At 44.5% G+C, this 20,851-nt stretch overlaps 1 protein-coding gene across 4 annotated transcripts in view; it reads left to right on the top strand.

The window, feature by feature from the left end:
• TENM4 (teneurin transmembrane protein 4) overlaps window positions 1-20,851 on the top strand; it is a 718,843-nt gene that overhangs the window by 284,341 nt on the left and 413,651 nt on the right. The window contains exon 4 of one of the 4 annotated variants that reach the window (XM_087868191.1): window positions 487-583. The exons of the other annotated variants lie outside the window; for them this stretch is intronic. The gene's annotated coding sequence lies outside the window, so the exon portion shown is untranslated. The remainder of the gene's footprint in view (window positions 1-486; window positions 584-20,851) is intronic. 4 annotated transcript variants of the gene reach the window in all.

Here is a 20,851-nt window from a genome sequence, read left to right as displayed (position 1 = left end):
GTTGCAGAGTTATAAGTGGTAAAGACAGGATTTGAATATAGACATGGCTGGCTCCAAAGCTCTCACACTCTCCACTACCCCATGAACCTTTCTGTGTGCTATTTTCCATAATACGCCCAGTGCCTGGAAATTCTGTTTCTCCCTAAGAGTCAAAGAGATGAGCCTGTAGGGTAAACTCCCTGCATCAAGGGTTGATGATAAATCCCGCTCATTTATTCATGTATCCTTTTACTCATTCAATCATTAAATATTTATTGAGCATTTGCTATGTGCCAGGCACTGTGATCGCTACCTTAGTTGCCTTTCCTCTGAGTGTTCAAAAACCAGTCTTCGGCCTGGGGCCCAAACTGCCATTGGTGCTCCCGCCACTGCTACCCACCCCACCCCCCCACCCCCGCCCCTCAAGCTGCCTGAATCTTCTCTGCTGCTTGTCAGAACAGCATCCTCATCAAAAATGACTGATTTCTCTCTTGTCTCTTTCAACAGGTAGACTGAAATTACCATGTGTCCAAATTAAAATTGCATACTTGAAGGATTATTTGAAGGACTATTCTTAGACCCTTTTAAGAAGATTTAAAGAAAAGTGAGTTGTTTTTTTTTTTTTTTTTACACTTCAGAGAGTATTCATGATCTAAATTAATGTTATGGGTGATTTTTTTTCTACCTCTTAAATATACGTTAATAGGTAGACTTTATCTCCACTTATTTTATAATGCCTTTTTTCCCCTAAGAACAATGAGCACGGAGTATAAGATTACTACTTGCCTTCCCTATAAGATTTTAGTACTTTCAAAAGCTTATGGCAACTTAGAGATGAAAGGGCCTCAGAGCCATGGGCCATTCTATAGGTGATGATGATAGATAGATGATAGATAGATAGATAGATAGATAGATAGATAGATAGATAGATAGATGATAGATAAGTAGAGATATTTGGCCCATGCTTGGAAACCTCCAAGAGGAGGTTTGTATTGAAGAGGAACTTGGTATTTCCCCACATTTAAGATTTTTATAGAATTCTTCCATAATCTGGATTTGAAATCGACTCTTCCTCACCATGCCAAGGCTCTTTCTTCTTGATTAGACAGTCCTAAAAATGGTTGAAGACAAAGATCATGTTGTGCCTTGACATCTTTTCTTATTCTTTGTTCCTTCAATAATAATTTGGTTTCAAGAACAGTTCCTGCCCTAATCACCTTCTTTCCAATACTGTAAATGTCTCCTTGAAAAGGCATGCCTGGAACACACACAGAGCTCCACTAGTGTCCTTTGTCCCAGGAGATCCATGAGAACTGAAGGGAGAGAAACCCAAGACCAGACTTGGGTTGCAGGCCTAGTTCTGCTCTTGCTGTGCTGTTAGGAAAGTCCCTTCAAATCTCTGAGCTCGGAGAACACAAGGAGGGTAGGATAAGAGGTCCTAAGATGTTGTCCACCTCCATATGGACATTTCTGTTGACTTGGAGTAAGGAGGTGGCTGCTTCTCGCTGTCCCAGGCACTGGAGTGGGCCAGGGCTTGGGGATCAGTGGGACCTGGGTCCAATCCCAATCCTATCACTTACTGACTTTGTAGTCCGTAGGCTTCTCCTGTCTGAGCATCCGTTTCCTCATTTGTGAAATAAGGATATTAATGCATGTGGCACAAGATCTGTGTGCGGTGTGCTGGGATAAGGTGCCTAAAGCACTTGTTACCTGGAGTGTAGGAGTGTTCAATAAGTGCTAGTCCCTGTTCATATTATAAGTAGTGATGGAGCTACTTACTTTTAGCTGGAGGAGGACATGAGGTGGTAAGAACTCTAATAAGACAGAATATGTGAGCATGCTAATTAGGGATGGGGAGAAGTGTCCACATCCTGTAAATATTCATGCAAACACAAGCTTAACTCTCGGAGGTTTATGAAATTCAAACTCGGAATTGGAAGGATCGATTCCTCTGGAATATATAGTCAAAAGGGAAATTTTTAAGGTGGGTCTGAGGAACTACACAAATTCTGCCAACCGCTGGCTGCTGTACCACCTCAGTCCTGGACAACAAAGACTGTTGTCCCCAGGAGGGTCCTTAGACCCCCACTCGACCTGGGGGACTTTGAGAATCCTCAAAGTTACGTGTGTTCAGAGTGTGAAAGGGATTTACAAACTGTTAATTTCCCTACACATATTTTGTATTACTTGTACATTCTGGGATATTCAATACTTTGGAAATCAAGAGGCTAAAACTCCCAAGGAGCTGAGTGTGGAATGAACCAGTAGAGTCCAGCCCACAGATTTCTTGAGTAGAACAGCCTGTGAACATGACTGTGTGTATGCACACACATGCCTGTGTGTGTGCTCGTTCGTGCAGCTGTGCGTGTGAGAGAGAGAGAGAGACTCTTTGGACGCTGTAGATGTGGTCACCACGCTACACAGTGACCAGCTGCCTGGAAGGAGAATAACACAGAAATGAAAATGAGGCTGTGGCATCAGTCAGCCTCGCTCTGTAACTGCCCAGCTGGGTGATCTTGGCCACATTTTTAACCAAAGTGCCAGTCTCTGCCTTCATGGAGCTTGACGTCTCTGGACAGGTCTACTCTGAGGGGTTGAGAGTCAGTGTAGAATTTACCCTTCACAATGGGTGAGTGCCCAGGATGTGTAAGTGCCATTTTCTCAGGGTTCATGGAGTTTATCAGTTTAAGGAAAGTTATTTTGACCTGTTGGATTAAAAGAACTTCATGAGGTATCTTAGATTTCACAGGGCCACTTCCCCAAGGTCCTAGGCCACTCCCCCAAGGTCCCAGGCACCTCAGTGGATGGAGAGCCCACATGGGTGAGCACACCCTCTAGCCTGCTAGAAAGGCTAATTCCAGAGGTATCCCACACCTCGACCATCCTTCTGAGCTGCCTTCTTCCACCTGGGTTTGGGGCTGACAAATCTTAAATTCAGAACTGGGAACTGTAATGTCATTCAAGGCATGGCACAATGATTTTTTCTTTAATTTGGAAATTAAATATAGCCAACATGGCTTTTGTTCTCCAGACAGCTACTGACCTTACACCCATGGGTGCTGCTCCAGGCTGATGCTATCGTGGGTGCCACTGTCAGAGGTGCCCCTTTCAGGGGTATCCAGACCCGGGGAAGACTACATAGTCCTATTTTGTGGGGTTTTTCAAATTGTATGTTGTCTGACCCATTAGTGGGTCATGAAATTAATTTGGTGGTTCAAAATTGTCATGTATTAAAGTGAAACAGTGTAACCCAGTTACCCATAGAGTGAGTGAAGATATGTGCTTTATATATATTCAACAAAACTCTTGTATCCAAAATAGTTATAGTGGGAAAAAAGAGGAAACTCACACAAATCAGTAGGGAAAAGACAACCTGATAGAACAAAGGCAGAAGGCTCAAACAGACACTTCACAAATGAAGATATCCAAATAGCCAATAAGCATACGTACCGATGATCAGTTCTCAGAGAATTGCAAATGAGACCCGCAGAGACCGACTATGGTGAATGCACAAGAACGACTAAAATGAGGAAGATACATACCAAGTGTTGCAAAGATGTGAAGCAACTAGAACTCTACAGGGCCGGTCGACGTGTAATTTGGTATAGTGACTTTGGAAAAGTGGCAGCAACAGCCAAAGCTGACCATCCCCATGCCAGGGCTCCCATCCCTGGATACGCAGCCACGAGGCATGTGCACTCATGTCCACCACAAAACATGGCCAGTGGAATGGATGAACTGTGGCATGGCCACACAGTGCAGTATTGTACACAGTGACATCCGTGACCCTCACACGCACAATGTGGAAAGAAAAAGCCAGGCATTAAGAACCTTTTCTACACCTCTGCAAAGCACAAAAACAGACAAAACTAATCTGGGCTGTTGGAAGTCAGGGCAGTGGTTACCCTTGGGGGAAGAGTTGGTAAATGGGAAGAGTTGGTAAATGGGGTCCACAGAGGGTTTTCGAGGGCCTGGTAATGCTCCATCTCTCGATCTGAGGGCCGGCTACGTGGGTGGTTTCAGTTCTGAGTATTTCTCTAGCTCATCATTTAGGACGGGTACACACTGCTCTCTTACATCATGCTTCAATTAAAGTTCATAAAATGAGTTTATAATTTATAAATGAATATAAAAGAATAGAAAATACAGCAGGTAGTAAGGGTAAGCATAAGCAAAACTCAAGTTCCATGTGCGTCCTATCTGTGTGTCTATGTTGGGTTGTGATGTCAATTGTATTCCTTACTGTGAGTCACAGCCCAAAATCTTGAGAGTCACTGGTTTAAGAAGAGGAATCTGAGGCCCAGCAAAGAGGGGAATTAAGAGCAGAGCCAGGAGGGGAGCAGAGCTGAGAAGATGCTAGGTCCCCTTCTGCTGATTCCGTGTCTCTCATTTCCCTGCCAATGGGTGAAATGGCGCGTTCTGTTGAGTAGGCTCCGTCTGGCACCTTCGTCCCTGGAAGGCAGTCCTGTGCTTTCTGTCCAAGGGGAGCGATTGTTTTCCCACCCACAGACGGGCAGAGTCTGAGGCCCAGCCACCTCTGCAGGGGCCTGGCTCCAGCTCCCCGAATTCCCTCCTACCTCCTTCCTGCCTCTTCGCCTGCTCTGCTTCCCTCAGCGCTCGGGAAACAGCACCGTGCTCAATTGTGTTTTCATTTGTGTGATGTGACTGTGGTTGTACAAGTTGGAAAACTGTGAGGAAAACACACTGGGAGGAGGGGGTCCGACAAAGCACGCTTCGGTCCTGGCTTTGTGCTTTTCTTTTGTTATGAAGTGGTGAGTCCGTTCAGCAGACCTCTCCTGCAGGGTCCGGGGGGTTCCCAGCCTCTGAGGGTATCCGATTTGCGGGATGCAGCCCTGTCCCGGCCAGGCAGAGCTTCACAGAGGAGGGAAACGTTCTGTGGATTTTAAGAGGCCAGTATGAACCTCACACAGGGTCTGGAACCATCTTAAATAGGAGGGTTACATAACATCAGTGGCTTTCCAGCTCCTTTGACTATGACCCTCGGCACAAGATACATGCGGTGTCTTCACTCAGGACACGGCCCCACTCCCACAGGGAGATGGGTGTGGTTTAGGATGGGATAGCCCAGACCTCTCCGGGAGGGGCATCTAGCCCAACCTCAGGGACAGGGAGTCAGAGGGGGCCTCCGAGGTTTCATAGCAGCCAAGAGGTCCAAGCTAAGCATTAGGGAAAGGGCGACTGCACAGGCCAGGTTGCTGAGGAGGACCAGCGCTGTTGTGTTCTAGAAACTGCCTGCACTTCTGTGGAGTCAATGTTGAGGATATGTGTGGGGAATGTGGGAGAGGATCCAGAAGAGGTGGACAGACACCAGATGGTAAAGAGCCTCTGTGCCCTGACAAGATGTGTCCAGGGTGAAAAGGAAACCATTCATGAGATTTGTGTAGGCAAGAGAATGCCTGCAGCCTTGCAGACAGAGGAAGAGGTGCGGGCAGACGCAGCTCTGAACAACCGTGCATCCCACAACTGTATTCTCCAGCACTCACTTGTGCCGTCCTCAAAGAAGACCTTCAGAGACCTATTCTGATCTAGGCCTGGCTGAAGGTGGGCACTGGAGAGATGAGTAAGAAAGAGCCTCCCGGGTTCTGCCAGTGGACTGACGGGTCAAAACCAAGCATAAATTTGACATAGTAGTTACTATCCCATGGCAAAATGTCCCAAACTGTGTTCCAGGATGTATCAGTCCTACACAACATTGTTTAGAAAGTAAAGGAGGAGGGTTTCCTTTTGAGTGATCTGAGAAGTGCCATATACTGAATTGCTCCAGGTAGATCTCACTGCCACTAGCATCCTCAAGGTTCTTAGAAGTCCTGCAGTATCGATGCTAACCTCATGTTGCTCAAAATTATTTGTCCAGAACCCCTTTTGCATGTGTCTTCCAACCCCTCTGTTTTTCAGAACTTATTTAGGAAATTCTATCCAGGAGAATGACCTGAAGGCTTGATGGGAGCTCTGAGGAAGGAGAAAAGGGCTCTCTCTTCATGAGAGAGCACAGGGAGAGTTTTCCAGAGAGGGAGATTTTGTGTGCATTATATAAGGCCCTGTCTGAGCCGAGCTCAGGGTCTGGACCCCCAGCAAGTACTCAGTAAATAATTAATAAATGAAGGAATGGCTACTGTGTTTGCTGGTGAGAAGAATCCAGAATTCTCAGCAGGGCCCGGAGACGGAGGACACACGTTAGCAATGGTCCAAGTGTGCCCTGGCAGTTAGGTGGAGGGTGTCTTTCCTCTTCCTGGGCCCCCTCTCTTGACTGTTTTGGAAAGGGCATCAGGAGGCAGCAAAGGCAGGGGTCCCGTACTCTAGAGCCAGCCTGCCTGGGTTTGAATCCCAGCTTCATCATGTCCCAGCCGGTTCCTTCATTCTCCTGTGTTTCAGCACCTTCCCCTGTATGATGGACCCAAAAATAGTGCACAGGATCAAGTGTTAATATAGTCACGGTCCTGAGACGGCCCGACAGGCGGTAAGCATCACCTAAGTGCTCGCAGTTCTGGGCTGCTGGCTGCTTCCGCTGGGTGCCTCCCACGGCCTCTGGCTGAGCCCCATCTCCACTTTCCCAGCAGACTGCAGATCCTCGGATTCCTGAACGAGGTATTCTGCACATTTCTCCCCCCAGCCCCCAGCATTGGGAAGGGCCAGGATGACGTTTCTTCCTTTTCCATAGTCAGGGCTGTTTGAGGTAAAGCTCAGGTTCCACTCCCGGTTATTAGTGCTTAACCGCTCCGGCTGGGTAAATATTTCTGAGGAAGTCCAGCACATCTATTATTAATTTACTGCCAGCAGTTGCTGTACATTCCTGAATCGCTTCTGCCTACGGATGTTTTTGTAGGCTGTGTAGAGTTCTCCTGGCCTTAGTGCCTTTCCGGGGCTCTGGTGGCAATAGGTCTCTCCTGCCTTTGTCTTCTTGGGGAAGGGTGGACAGTCATGTGGGTGGTGGACCCAGGGTGCGTGGTGGGTCCTGTGTAATGCTGGTTAATGGACCTCATGGAATCTTTTCTCTACACCCCCCTACTTTCAGCTTCACACCTGGCTTTGTGGCCAGAAACCAGGGTGTCATCCTTGAGAGCACTCTCTGTGTCATGGCCCCATGTCCAGTAGTCACCAGGTTCTAGAGACACCACCTCCCAGACTTCACAAACCCTTTCCTTTCCCATTGTACTGCTATCCATCAGCTGGTGGTCCCAGCAGCCGCCTCCACCCACCTCCCAAATCCCCACAACCACCCCCCCCAGCTTCTCTGGTCATGAAATTACATCAAGACCCCCGCTTTGCATTGCCATGAGGTCCCCTGCTTTTTAAATTGCCTTTCAATCTTTTTATTACCAATCCCTGTCCGGCTTCTCTGTTGGACCATAAGTCCATGAGGATAGGGACCAAGTTCATCTTGGTAATGATGCTGGACAAATAGAAACCTCTTCCCAGGTAGTGACAGACAAGACTATGCTTTCTTTTCCCCTCCTTCCTTTCCTCCCTCCCTTCTTCCTTTTTCCTTTCTTTCTTTTTCTTAACTACAGTTGAAAGGGGGCTAATGATCACCTCGTCAAATTTCCCAGAGGAATCTCAAGGCCACTGTTGGAAGAAAGGAGACGAAATAGGCAGGACCCTGAACCCCCCCACCCATCACCAACCCAGAAGCTACCCATAAAGGGTAGATAAACTCCCATACACATTAGAATTGTTTTTGATTTTTTTTTTTTTTTTGTGAAGTAAAAAGTAGTTCTTCTCTAGGACTGACTCTGTAGTTGTATGTCCTAAGCTTAAAGACCAGCTCCTTCATTACTGCTGTGGGACCATGGACAAGTTATGGTAGCTCTCCATGGCCAGTTTGATCATCTGCAAAATGGGGTAATGGTCGTGTCTACCTCAGAGGTTTGTTGTGGGAGTAACAAGTAAAGCACTTAATACAGATAAAAGACTGGCATCCAAGATCTACAAAGAACTTCTCAAACTCAATACGCAAGAAACAAATAAACAAATCATAAAATGGGCAGAAGATATGAACAGACACTTTTCCAATGAAGACATACAAATGGCCAACAGACACATGAAAAAATGTTCAAAATCATTAGCCATCAGGGAAATTCAAATCAAAACCACACTAAGATACCACCTTACGCCAGTTAGAATGGCAAAAATTGACAAGGCAGGAAAAAACAATTGCTGGAGAGGATGTAGAGAAAGGGAATCCCTCCTACATTGTTGGTGGGAATGCAAGTTGGTACAGCCACTCTGGAAAACAGTGTGGAGGTCCCTTAAAAAGTTAAAAATTGAGCTACCCTATGATCCAGCCACTGCAATACTGGGTATTTACCCCAAAGATACAGACATAGTGAAGAGAAGGGCCATATGCACCCCAATGTTCGCAGCAGCATTGTCCACAATAGCTAAATCGTGGAAGGAACCGAGATGCCCTTCAACAGATGCCTGGATTAAGAAGCTTTGGTCCATATATACAATGGACTATTACTCAGCTATCAGAAAGAACGAGTTCTCAACATTTGCTGCAACATGGACGGCACTGGAGGAGATAACGCTAAGTGAAATAAGTCAAGCAGAGAAAGACAATTATCATATGATTTCTCTCATCTATGGAACATAGAACTAGGAAGATCGGTAGGGGAAGAAAGGGATAAAGAAAGGGGGGGGTAATCAGAAGGGGGAATGAAGCATGAGAGACTATGGACTCTGAGAAACAAACTTAGGGCTTCAGAGGGGAGGGAGGTGGGGGAATGGGATAGACCGGTGATGGGTAGTAAGGAGGGCACGTATTGCATGGTGCACTGGGTGTTATACACAACTAATGAATCATCGAACTTTACATCAGAAACCAGGGATGTACTGTATGGTGACTAACATAATATAATAAAAAAAAACATTAAAAAAAACAAGTAAAGCACTTAGAATAACAGCCAACACATGGTAACATATTTAGTTAGTTACTGTGGTTATAGTTGTGATCCTCTCCATTCATGAAACCATGTATTAGCGTTCTGCACTTGCATTTGCCTGGAGCATGTCCAAATCTCCCAATGGTTAGGATTTATGTATACTTTTAGCTTGCACTGGCTGAGACACATATAAGACAGAATAGCTGCCGTGGATTCAATAATGTCTGAACTCGGTGTGTATTCGTCACAACAGCCCCTACATATGTTGTGCAAGACATTGATTCAGTTATAGACAATGTGTGGTGAGTCGAAATACAGGTTCCTAGATGTGTCAGTAAAAAATATCCCCCAATTATAAAGCTCTGATCTGGATTATTGCTGTTTCCTCCAGCATAGTTCATGCCCATGGTGGCACTAAGTTAATATTTGAGTAAACAAGTAACTGGATGGATGGATGGATGGATGGATGGATGGATGGATGGATGGATGGACAGACGGATGGATAGATAAATGGTTGAATGAATGGATAGATGAGGCTGTTTCACATTGGCCTCTGGATTTACTTTGAACATAGCAAGTGTATATGTGTGTTAATGTATATGTGTCTATGAATATTTGCAGAGGAAGTTCCAACTATTTCTGTCCCAGGGAAGAAGATAGTCATAGTTACATAGTTTGCATATTCCCCCATTTTTTAGTTTACAAGGTCATTTTTCACTGGAGTCCTTTCAGCTGTCCAGCACTGACAAAAGATAAGCACTCCTTCTGCCTCTTCCATGCCTTTCTCCTCCAACAATGAGGGCTTTGTGCTGGGAAGATTGCCTATGGATACTCCTTTCCCAAGGCCCCATAGCCTTGTCTGGCTTCTATCAAGAGTGTGGATGGGGGAGGGGGACACAGACAGTTGAATTCAGGGAGCAGTGCCCATGGCCTGGTGCCAATTCAACAAATCAGGCTGGGGCAGATAACTCAGTGTCTTTTCTGAGATACAGGCAGCCTGGCCACCTGACCCGGTTATCCAGCTGTCTGCAGCCAGCACCCTGGACGTCATCAAGCTCTAGTTTCCCAGAGTCTTTTGCTCAAGGCCCAGGAGAAGATGGAAAGCTGGAGCCAATGGTGTGAGACGGCAGAAGGACAGGTAGCCAGTCTAGGGTGTGAAGAATTTCACCCAGTAAGCAGCTTCTGTGGCTCCTGTGTCTTAGGGCTTCAGTTCACTAATGAGATTAAAATGCCAACAGCCTGCCTCTCCACACACTTACTTAGGAACACATTGGCTTGAACTGCTTAATGAGTGTTAGTCAGGAATCTAAGAAAGGCCTGGGCAGGCAGGCGCCTGGCTGATTCCTTGTTGATTACAATGCTAAATGTGTCGCCCTTTGAAAGCCCTCAGTTGCTCAGAGAGCAAAAACCCAGGGTTGAGATTTCCTGGTAACCCTTACATTCCCACAGTTTCCAGATGTTTGTAAGTCTAAGTAAGCTAATGTGAGTAAAGAAGGGTTAATGAGGAACATTCTGATAATGACAAAGACAACAATTATGATGATTATCACAATAAAAAATAGTGGTTATCAAACCTGGCTGCCCACCAGAAACACCCAAGGGTTGGTTGGTTTGTTATTTTGAAAATATTGACACTGGGCCCTGTCCCTAGTGATTTTATTTCCCCAGACCTGGGGCCCAGGAATCTATATGCTTAATAAGTACGCTGGATGATTCTGATATTCCTGGCTGAACCCTGACTTTGGGAACTGCTGCTCTGTAGGATGAGGGCACGTTGGACCCACATTGGTATCTGACTGTCACTTCCTAAGCTGTGTGGCCTTGTGTCTATTGCTTAGTCGCTCGTAATCCTCCAAAAGGGATCTTGCAACGTGGTGCAGCCAACTGTGGAAAGCTGTGTGATGATTCCTAAAAAAATTTAAAATAGAATTACCATATGATAATGCAATTCCTCTTCTGGGTATATACCCCCCAAAATTGAAAGCATGGACTTGAAGAATTATTTGTATGCACATGTTCATAGCAGCACTATTCACAATAACCAAGAGGTAAAAGCAACCCAAGTGTCCATCAATGGATGAATAATAAACAAGATGTGGCATACACATACAATGGAGTATTAGCCTTAGAAAATGAAGGAAATTTTGGCACATGCCACAATGTGGATGAACCTTGAGGACATTATGCTAAGTGAAATACACCAGTCACAAAAGAGCAAATACTGTATGATACACTTATATAAGGTACCTAGAATAATCAAATCATAGAGAGACAGAAAGTAGAAAGAGATGTAGCAAAAGCAATTCTAAGAGAGAAGTTCATAGCAATAAGTGCCTATGTTAAGAAGCAAGAAAGATCCCAAATAAGCAGCCTAATTCCACAGTTAAGGAGCTAGAAAAATAAAAACAAACTGAGCCTAAAGTTAACAGCAGAAAGGAAATAATAAAGATCAGAGTAGAAATCAATGAAATAGATAACACAAAAGCAAGAGAAAGGATAGCTGAACTACAAGTTGATTCTTTGAAAAGATAAACAAAATTGGCAAATGCTTAGCTAGACTAACCAAGGAAAAAAGAAAAAGGACCAAAATCATAAAAATTATAAACGAAAAAGGAGACATTACAACTACTACCACAGAAATTCAGAGGATCTTAGGAGGCTGCTGTGAGCAACTATATGCCAACAAACTGGACAATCTAGAAGAAATGGAAAAATTCTTAGAAACATGCAACTTACCAAGATTGAATCAGGTAGAAATAGAAAATTTGAATAAACAATCATAGGTAAGGAGATTGATCAATAATCGGAAATCTCCCAACAACAACAACAACAACAACAACAACAACAAAACAACAAAAAGCCCAGAACCAGATAGCTTCACTGGTGAATTTTACCAAAGTTTTAAAGAAGAGTTAACACCAATCCTTCTCAAACTCTTCCAAAAAGTCAAAGAGGAGGGAACACTCCGAAACTCATCAAGACCAGCATTATCCTGATACCAAAACTGGAAAAGAACATTACTGGAAGAGAAAACTACAGGCCAATATCCCCAATAAATTATAACATTCTCAATAAAATACTAGCAAACAAATCCAGAAGCATATGAAAAGGACATTATTCACCATGAACAAGTGGGATTTATCCCAGGGATGCAAGGATGGTTCGACATACATAAATCAATTAATGTGATACATCACATATTAAAATGAAAGAAAGAATCATGATCATCTAAACAGATGCAGAGAAAGCATTTGACAAAATTCAACATCCATTCACGATTCAAACTCTTAACAAGCTAGGCATAGAAGGAACATATCTCAACATAATAAAGACCATATATGGCAAGCCTACAGCTAACATCATACTTAATGGTGAAAGATTGGAAGATTTTCCTCTACAGTAAGGAACGAGACACGGGTGCCCAATCTTACCACTCTTATTCAATATAGTACTTAAAGGCCTAGCTAAAGCGATCAGATAAGAAAAAGAAAAAATATCAAAACTGCAAAGGAAGAAATAAAATTGTTTCCATTTGCAGATGATTTTATTTTATGTAGAGAAACTCCTTTATAAAGACTCTACCAACCAACCAAACAAACAAACAAACAACCCGTGAGATCTAATCAATGAATCCAGTAAAGTTTCAGGATACAAAATTAACATACAAAAATTAGTGTTTCTATATACTAACAACAAATTTCTGTAAGAGACATAAAGCAATCGATACCATTGACGATAGCATCAAAAACAATAAAATACTTAGGAATACATTTAACTAAAGAGGTGAAAGATCTGTACTCTGAAAACTACAAGACACTGATGAAAGAAATCAAAGAAGACACAAACAAATGAAAAGGTATCCTGTGTTTGTGGATAGGAAGATTGATATTGTTAAAATGTTCATAGTACCCAAAGCCATCTACAGATTCAGTGCAATCCCTGTGTCAAAATTCCAATGGCATTTTTTACAGAAGTAGAAAAAGCACCCCTAAAAATTCATATGGAACCACAAAAGATCCCAAAGAGCCAGAGAAGTCCTGAGAAAGAACAAAGCAGCAGGAATCACAATTCCCGACTTCAAGATACACTACAAAGTTATAGTATCAAAACAGTATGTTATTGGCATAAAAACTGACAAATAGACCAATGGAACAGAGTCGAGAGCCTAGAAATAAACCCAAACATATATGCATAACTAATATTTTACAGGGGAGCCATGAACATGCAATAGAGAAAAGACAGTCTCTTCACTGGTGCTGAGATAATAGGATATTCACATGTAATAGAATGAAACTAGACCCATCTCTTAAAATGCTCACAAAAAAATAAACTTGAAATGGATGAAAAACTTAAATGTATGACCTGAAACTATGAAACTCCTAGAAGAGAACATAGGGGAAAAGCTCTCTGACATGGGTCTTGGTAATGCCTCTTTGGATATGACACCTAAAACACATGCAGTGAAATAAAAAATAAACGAGTAGCACTAGATCAAATTAAAAGGCTTCTGCACAGCAGGAGAAACCATCGACAAAGTAAAAAGACAACCTACAGAATGGGAAAAGATAGTTGCAAGCCATATATTCTGATAAGGGGTTAATATCCAAAATATATAAAGAACTTACATAACTCAATAGCAGAAAAACCACAAATAATCCATTCACAAAGTGGGCAAAGGACCTTAACAAACATTTCTCCAAAGAAGATATCTGAAAGGCCAATAAGTACGTGAAAAGATGCTCAACGTCACTAGTCATCGGGGAGTGCAAATTAAAATCACAGTGTGGTATCACCTCACACCTAGAATGTCCACCATCAAAAAGACTAGCATTTAACAAATGCTGGCATATGTGTGTGTGGGGGGGGTATATACGTATATGTGTGTGTATACACATATGCACACACAATGGAATATTATTCAGCCATAAAAACCCAAGGAAATCCTATCATTTGTGACAATTTGGATGGACTTTGAAGGCATTGTGATAAATGAAATAAGTCAAAGACAAAGACAAATACTGCATGATCTTACTTACAGGTGGAATCTAAAAAACAAACAAGCGAACAAACGAACAAATCCCAAACCAGAAAAAAAAAAAACTAAACTCATAGAAAAAGAGACTTAACCAGACTTTTGGTTACCAGAGTTGGAGGGTGAGGGCGATGAGAATTAGAGGAAAGTGGTCAAAAGGTATAGACTTCCAGTTATAAAATAAGCACTGAGGGGGGCACCTGGATGGCTCAGTAGGTTGAGTATCTGATTCTTGGGGTTTTTGTTTTTTGTTTTTTGGGTTTTTTTAATAATATTTTTTATTATATCATGTTAGTCACCATACAGTACATCCCTAGTTTTTGATGTAAAGTTCAATGATTCATTACTTGTGTGTAACACCCAGTGCACCATGCAATACGTGCCCTCCTTACTACCCATCACCGGTCTATCCCATTCCCCACCCCCCTCCCCTCTGAAGCCCTCAGTTTGTTTCCCAAAGTCCATAGTCTCTCATGTTTACTCCCCTTTCTTCTTCCCTTTCTTCTCCTACCGATCTTCTTGCTTCTTATGTTCCAAAATTGAGTGAAACCGTATAATTGTCTTTTTCTGCTTGACTTATTTCGCTTAGCATTATCTCCTCCAGTCCCGTCCATGTTGCCACAAATGTTGAGAAATCGTTCTTTTTGATGGCTGAGTAATATTCCATTGTATATATGGACCACATCTTCTTAATCCAGTCATCTGTTGAAGGGCATCTCAGCTCCTTCCATGATTTAGCTATTGTGGACAATGCTGCTATGAACATTGGGGTGCTTGGTTTTGGCTCAGGTCATGATCTCATGGGTTGTGAAATCAAGCCCTGCGCTGGGCTTCATGCTCAGCAGGGAGTCTGCTTTAAGATTCTCTCCCTCTGCCCCTCCCCCCTCTCATGTGTGATCTCTCTCTCTCTCTCTCAAATAAATAAATACATCGTTTAAAAAAATAATGCCCAAGGATTAAATGAATAATGTGATGACTAGAGATACCTAGGGAAGTTGTTAAGAAAGTAGGTCCTGGATCACCTGGGTGACTCAGTTGGTTAAGTATCTGTTTTCAGCTAGGGTCATGATCTCAGGATCCTGGAATGGGAGCCCTGCATTGGGCTCCCTTCTCAGGGGGGAGTCTGCTTCTCCTTCTGCCCCCCCCCCCATGCTCTCTCTCAGATGAATAAATAAAATCTTAAAAAATAAAATAATAAGATAAAAATGGAGAGTAGGTCCTGAGAGTTCTCATCACAAGGAGAATTTTTTTTCTATTTTTCTTTTTTCATTTTATCATATCTATATGAGAAGATGGATGCTAGCCGAGCCTACTGCGGTCATCATGTCACAATATAAGTAAATCAAACCATCATACTATACTCTGTAAACTTTACAGTGATATATGTCAATTATTTCTCAATAAAACTGAAAACATTTACTTATATGCAGATCCATGCTAAGCATTTTACACAAATTTTTCTCTATTTTCCCCTAAAAAGCCCTATGAGGTGTGTATTATTATCATCATTACTGTTTTACAGATAAGGGAAACTGAGTCTGGGTGACTCATGTGTCCAAGGCAACATGAATCAGAACCTGAGGTCTCTCTGGCCCTAAACAATGTATTTTTGACTCCAGCAGATTTACTATGTAGGAGGTAAATCGGGGATGATTATTCATTTTCAGAAACAAAATCATTTACTTGCTTTACAGAAGTCCTTTGAAAAGCAACCCTCACATAGTGCGTTTCACATAAAACCCTGATTGTAAAGATTCATCTGGGGAGAGCATTTTCAAGAATAATCTTTCCCATCTGTGTGGCTATAAAACCGTATCAGAACACTGTCACAGGTATTATGTTACATCAACTTGACTTCGACAAAAGCTTATCACTCTTTTTTCTATAGCAATACCATCTATTTGGTATTTGTTGGCGGTTAAACAAACAGGCTTGGTACTAAATTTGAATCCTAGCTTTATTGCTTACTGGCTGTGTGAGCTAGGGCAGGCTCCTTAGCCTCTCTGAGTCTCCATTTCTTCGTCTGTGCAGTAGGCATAATAATTAAGGTTTTATATATAATGAGTGTTAAGCTCTTGTCCCAGAGGGTCCCACAAGTGAGGAATGTCATTTGTAATTTACCATGTCCACCCAACTATCTTCTAAGGGTAATTTGGCTTTCTGTGTAGAAAATCCTGGTCAGATTAACATGGACAGGTTTTTTAGGGTTTTTTTTTTTTCAATATCAATTAATATATTGACATTCTGCTCTGTATTTCAGTCTCATGTGAACTTTCCAAGCATCTTCAGATCCCATTAGCATTAGGACACTGTTGAATTTGAGTTTCTGGAAAAGCCAAGCTGATATCCTGACCCCAAGGTGAAGAAAAGTCCCCACATTCTGCTTCTGTGCCTCAGTTTCTGGCCTGGCTCACAAGGTTCTGGTGGTCTGGGAAGCACCTTAGAATGCCCAGATAGGAACGTGTGAGCCACGTCAGGCCAGCTGGGAAGTTGGAACACTGCACCTTCCTGCAGACCCTGGGAATCCTCAAGGACACGGGCGGCTGGATACTGAGATCTGGAGTTCAAGAAAGAGGTCAGGGCTGAAGAATCAGACTCAGTCTGTAGGCCCAAGAGTAGAAGTAATCATCCAGAAGAGGGTGTGGCATGAGAAGAAAAGACCAGGCTGAGTTTTTCGCCATGATTCAGGGAAAGTGAAGACCCAAGCCAGTCCATGGTAGTGGGAACAGAAGGGAAGTTGCGAGGGTATAGTCAGTACAGTGTGCTTTCCACCAGCTTGAGGGTTGGGGAAAGGAGATCAAGCTAACAGCCCCTTCCCCCTCCCACCCCTGGCTAAGCAGGTTGCTCCTCATTTATGCTCCCTCTGAGTTTCTCTATGGCAAACCCTACAGTGTCTCGTAATCGTCTGTGTACGTGTCCACATCTCCCACATTGCCATCATCCAGGGGCTTATTGACTTCCTTCCAGGTCCTAATCAAATAGTCCCCCCCTCCCTCCTCCGCCTCCCTTATCCTGATTCATTTCTCTGCATAGCACTACCCAACAATGGGTGGCTAGTGATTTGTCTATTGTGGGTCTCTGTTGGCTAGCATTGCAGTTGGAGAGAGCAGGGGCTTGGCCTGCTTTGTTCATGACTGTGCTCCTAGCACCTAGAAGTGTACTCAAGGTGCTCAGCAAACATTTGTTAAGTCTCCCCTGTCTCTTCACATCCCCAGGCCGAACATCCCCCGTTCTCATGATGTGGTTTCCTAACCATCTTGCCACAGCCGGGAGACCCTCACCCCTCACAGCAGACCAAAGGCTGTCTGCATTGTTCTATTCTGAATGATTGGCCTGTGCTGTCTCTCGATGAAGACACTCTGATGAACAGGTTCATTTGTATAATTTATGGGGTACAGTGTGAAATAAAAAATGTGGATCCCTTGTGCGAAAATTACTAAGAATTTGAAGATAGCCAGAGCAGAGCATTTAACCAAGCTTGAGCCCTTCTGAGGGTAGGACGCTGTGTGACGACACAGGTCAGGCCTTCATGCAGTGAGGACCAGATCTTAGCAGGTTGTAAATACCAGGCTCAGAGTTTCTATTTTGTCATGTAGAAAAAAGGAACTACAGAAAGATCTTGAGCAGAGGTGACATTTAAAGTTTATCTCATTTTTTTCCTGATTGTAAATTATACTCACTGTGAAAATTTGCACAAGCAAAAAAGGTATAAAGCCCTGATAATCTCTTTGTTCTCCTATCTCCCACCCTACAGGAACCAAATCCAAAAAGAACCAATGAATGTTTGGTTAATTTCCTTATCTAATTTTTTTTTCCCTGACGTAACATAGTGAAGATCATACTTCAGCAGCAATTTCTGTCCTGCTTTATTCACATGACGTTGTAAGAGTCAGGGACAGAGGGGTACTTCCAAAATCAATGCTTAGGGAGATTGGCCTGGAAACCAGTTTATGGAGTGGACGAGGGGCACGGGATTGGCAGCAAGGATTGAGATGGAGGTAGAGTTGGGCTCCTGGAAGAGAAAACCAGGAAGGTCCTCGGTTAAGGGTTTAGGGGTAAGAGTAGAAAAAGTTCATGGTGGAGGGGCAAGGCGTGAAGCCACCCTAATGGGAGGTGACCACAATCTCTACTCTTGAATTCTCTTGATTAGTGGGAGACAACGTGAAGGTCTGGCCATGTCTTTTGTAGATTCTGTAGGTGACAGCCAGCATTGGGTCATTTCTCAAACACAACTCTTTGGCTTCTCCTCTTTAAGGTGGACCTGACCTTCCTCCCTGTCCCAGATCTCCTACTCCCTAAACTGGGCCCAGGGACAACCTGGGCAATAGCAAATGGAAATCCATGGAGAGAGCAGTTATGGGGGTGAGGTTTTCCAATATCGGTGGCAGATGCCCTGGGGTTTAGATTTGCCCATTTGTTTATAATCTGCAGTGCCTGCGCCTGCAAAGGGGAGAGTTAACATTGTCGTTGGATCCTTAATTGTGCATTTCATGAATTTTCATGTTTCCGCTCGCAAGCTTAATGTTGCTTTCTCGGTGAGTTTTTTTGTACTTGAGTATAAGAGCCTTGTAATTACAGAGTGTTGTGGATTGCAGAAGGTGATTAAAATGGATTTCATGAAATCTGAATTCCCCCCTCCCCCACCCACACTCACACCACCAGTCCCATAGGTGGGGGAGTAACTCAGACAGAATCCCACAAAGTTCAGATAATCAGGGTATGAAAGGCATGAATTTTCTTCTCCAGGCTTTGCCTGCCTGGGTCTTGGATCAGCTCCAAGACAGCCCTCTCTCTTCTCTTCCTCCCCTCTCCTCCTCCCTCTCCTGAATGACATCCAGCTATCTCCCTGACCCCCAGCCAACTCTGCCCCCCAGGGCTGGCTGCTTTCTCACTCACAGCAACAATAAAACAGAGTAGATGTTCATCTTTGCTTTTGTACAGCCATTAAGTGCATTTCATTTGCTTTCACAGTCAGCCTACACTCCCCTCTGAAAGGGTCATTCACTCTGAACAGAGACTTGAAAATTGCCAAGACCTGCGAGGGTTTAAGAATTCCCTCTTGAGTGTCTCTTTTTCCTTAGGGCAAGTTGGTGGTTGATGGAAGTGAGATCTGACCTCTACCTTCCTCTGAATCGGGGAGGGCCACTTGGTGCTCAGAGGACAGAGAAAGAGTACATGACCTGGGAGTGCTGGAGTGGAGAGGCAGTAGGAGTGGCTGGCAGGTTTCCTGGGGGAAGCAGGGGCCCTGCCTGGAAGGGCCAGGAAAGCGGGGGGGGGGGGTGGGGGGGGTGGGGGGGGGGGTGCGTGTAGTCCAGCCTGGCGAAACCAGAGATGATGTAGGAATGACCCTCCTTGACCAACAAGGAAACCAAATCAGCTTAACTGAGTGTGTGTGTGTGTGTGTGTGTGTGTGTGTGTGTGTGTGTGTGTGTGTGTATAATATTAGTGCTGGAAGGAACTTGGGAAGTCATCTGAGCCAGTTCTTCCATTTAAAAGAATCTCTACTTCACTGCAGCTGGTCTGACCCAGCAGAGCCCAGGCAGCCCCTTTTTGTGAATTAGGAAATGGTGCACCTCCCATCTCCAAGGAAACACAGGAGCCCAGCCCTCAATCACCACCCCCTCAGCTGTATGTCCTTGAGCAGTGAACAACATGCCGACCCTAGAACAGAGACTGAAAGCAGACTTCTTCTTCTCAATTCACACTCCCTGTACCCCGCCCCCACCACACCCTCCACCATACCAAAATCCCCACCATATTGAACTCTACCTGAGTCTCAAAGAATTTCCTTGTGTCTCAGAGCTCAACCACCCATATTCTAGAATTTAATTGTTCATATTATTTATACACAAGCATATACAAATTGACAGACACAGGTATACTCACGTGAGTCAATGTGTCCTCTGTAAGTATTCAAAGATGTTACTGCTCACGCAGGACGTGCTCATGGTCGGGCGGGAGCGCACCTCCTCTGCAGCCCAGGCAAGGGCTGGGGCGGCCTGCGGCTTCTGCCCTGCCCCTCTCCGCTCACGCCTTGCCCCCCCACCATGAACTTCGAGTTCCCCACACATATCCGTATCATCATGCAATCCCTCAGCCTGGAGTGCTTTTCTCTCACTGATTCCACCTAGCAAATTCCTTCAACCATGCTTTGGCAGTGCTTTATGTGTCTTCTCTGAGGCCTTCCTCTATACCCAACCCCCACCCCTTTTTTCTCTATAGGACCCACGTCCTTTGTGGACGTGGATCTGTGGCATGCGTGGCACCATATTGTATTTGGGTTTTCCTGGCAGTTTCCCCACTAGAGAGTGGGCTCCCGAAGGTGGGCCCGCAGCCAAACCCATCTCAGTGTCCCCTGTGCAGAGCACAGGGCCTGGCACGTTGAGGAGTCACCCTTTTGGTGAATGAGTTAGCCCTGAAAGAAGAAGGGAGATCCCAGGAACATGGCCACATCTTACTAGCCTGGGAAAGCAGGGTCTGGTGCTTTGCTGCCCAAGGGCCTGTCTCAGATACCCTGTCCCAGATCTCACTGCCACCCCTCCAAAGTCCACACACCCCACCCATCCTCCAGGGCGAGGAGCCTGTGGAGCAGAACAACCTCTTTTTTGGCCGGAACTTTGGAACTCCCCTAAAATGCACATCCGCAAAGGCCGGGCAGGGTCTCTGCTCTCTGCTTCAGCTTATGGATCCAGGAACCTCCAACAGATAGAAAGAACTTCTCCTAATCCAGCACTGTCACCTGGTCCTGCTCAAATTATTGGCAGGGAGACGTGGCAGCCGCTAAGACAATCCCCCTGACCCTTCTTGCAGCAGCACACAGTCCCCCAGCACCCTCTGAGGGCTGGGCCACGACTCTAGGCACCAGGCCAGAACTCGCCCACCCAAGGTGTCCAGCGTGCTGAAACTGAGTCATGGGGGGTTCAGCTATGGATCCCGT

Source organism: Ursus americanus, chromosome 16 (genome assembly GCF_024610735.1).
Source record: "Ursus americanus isolate L20-20 chromosome 16, mUrsAme1.1.p, whole genome shotgun sequence".
Taxonomy (NCBI): Eukaryota; Metazoa; Chordata; class Mammalia; order Carnivora; family Ursidae; genus Ursus; species Ursus americanus.
This window is presented reverse-complemented; position numbering and strand designations above follow the sequence as displayed.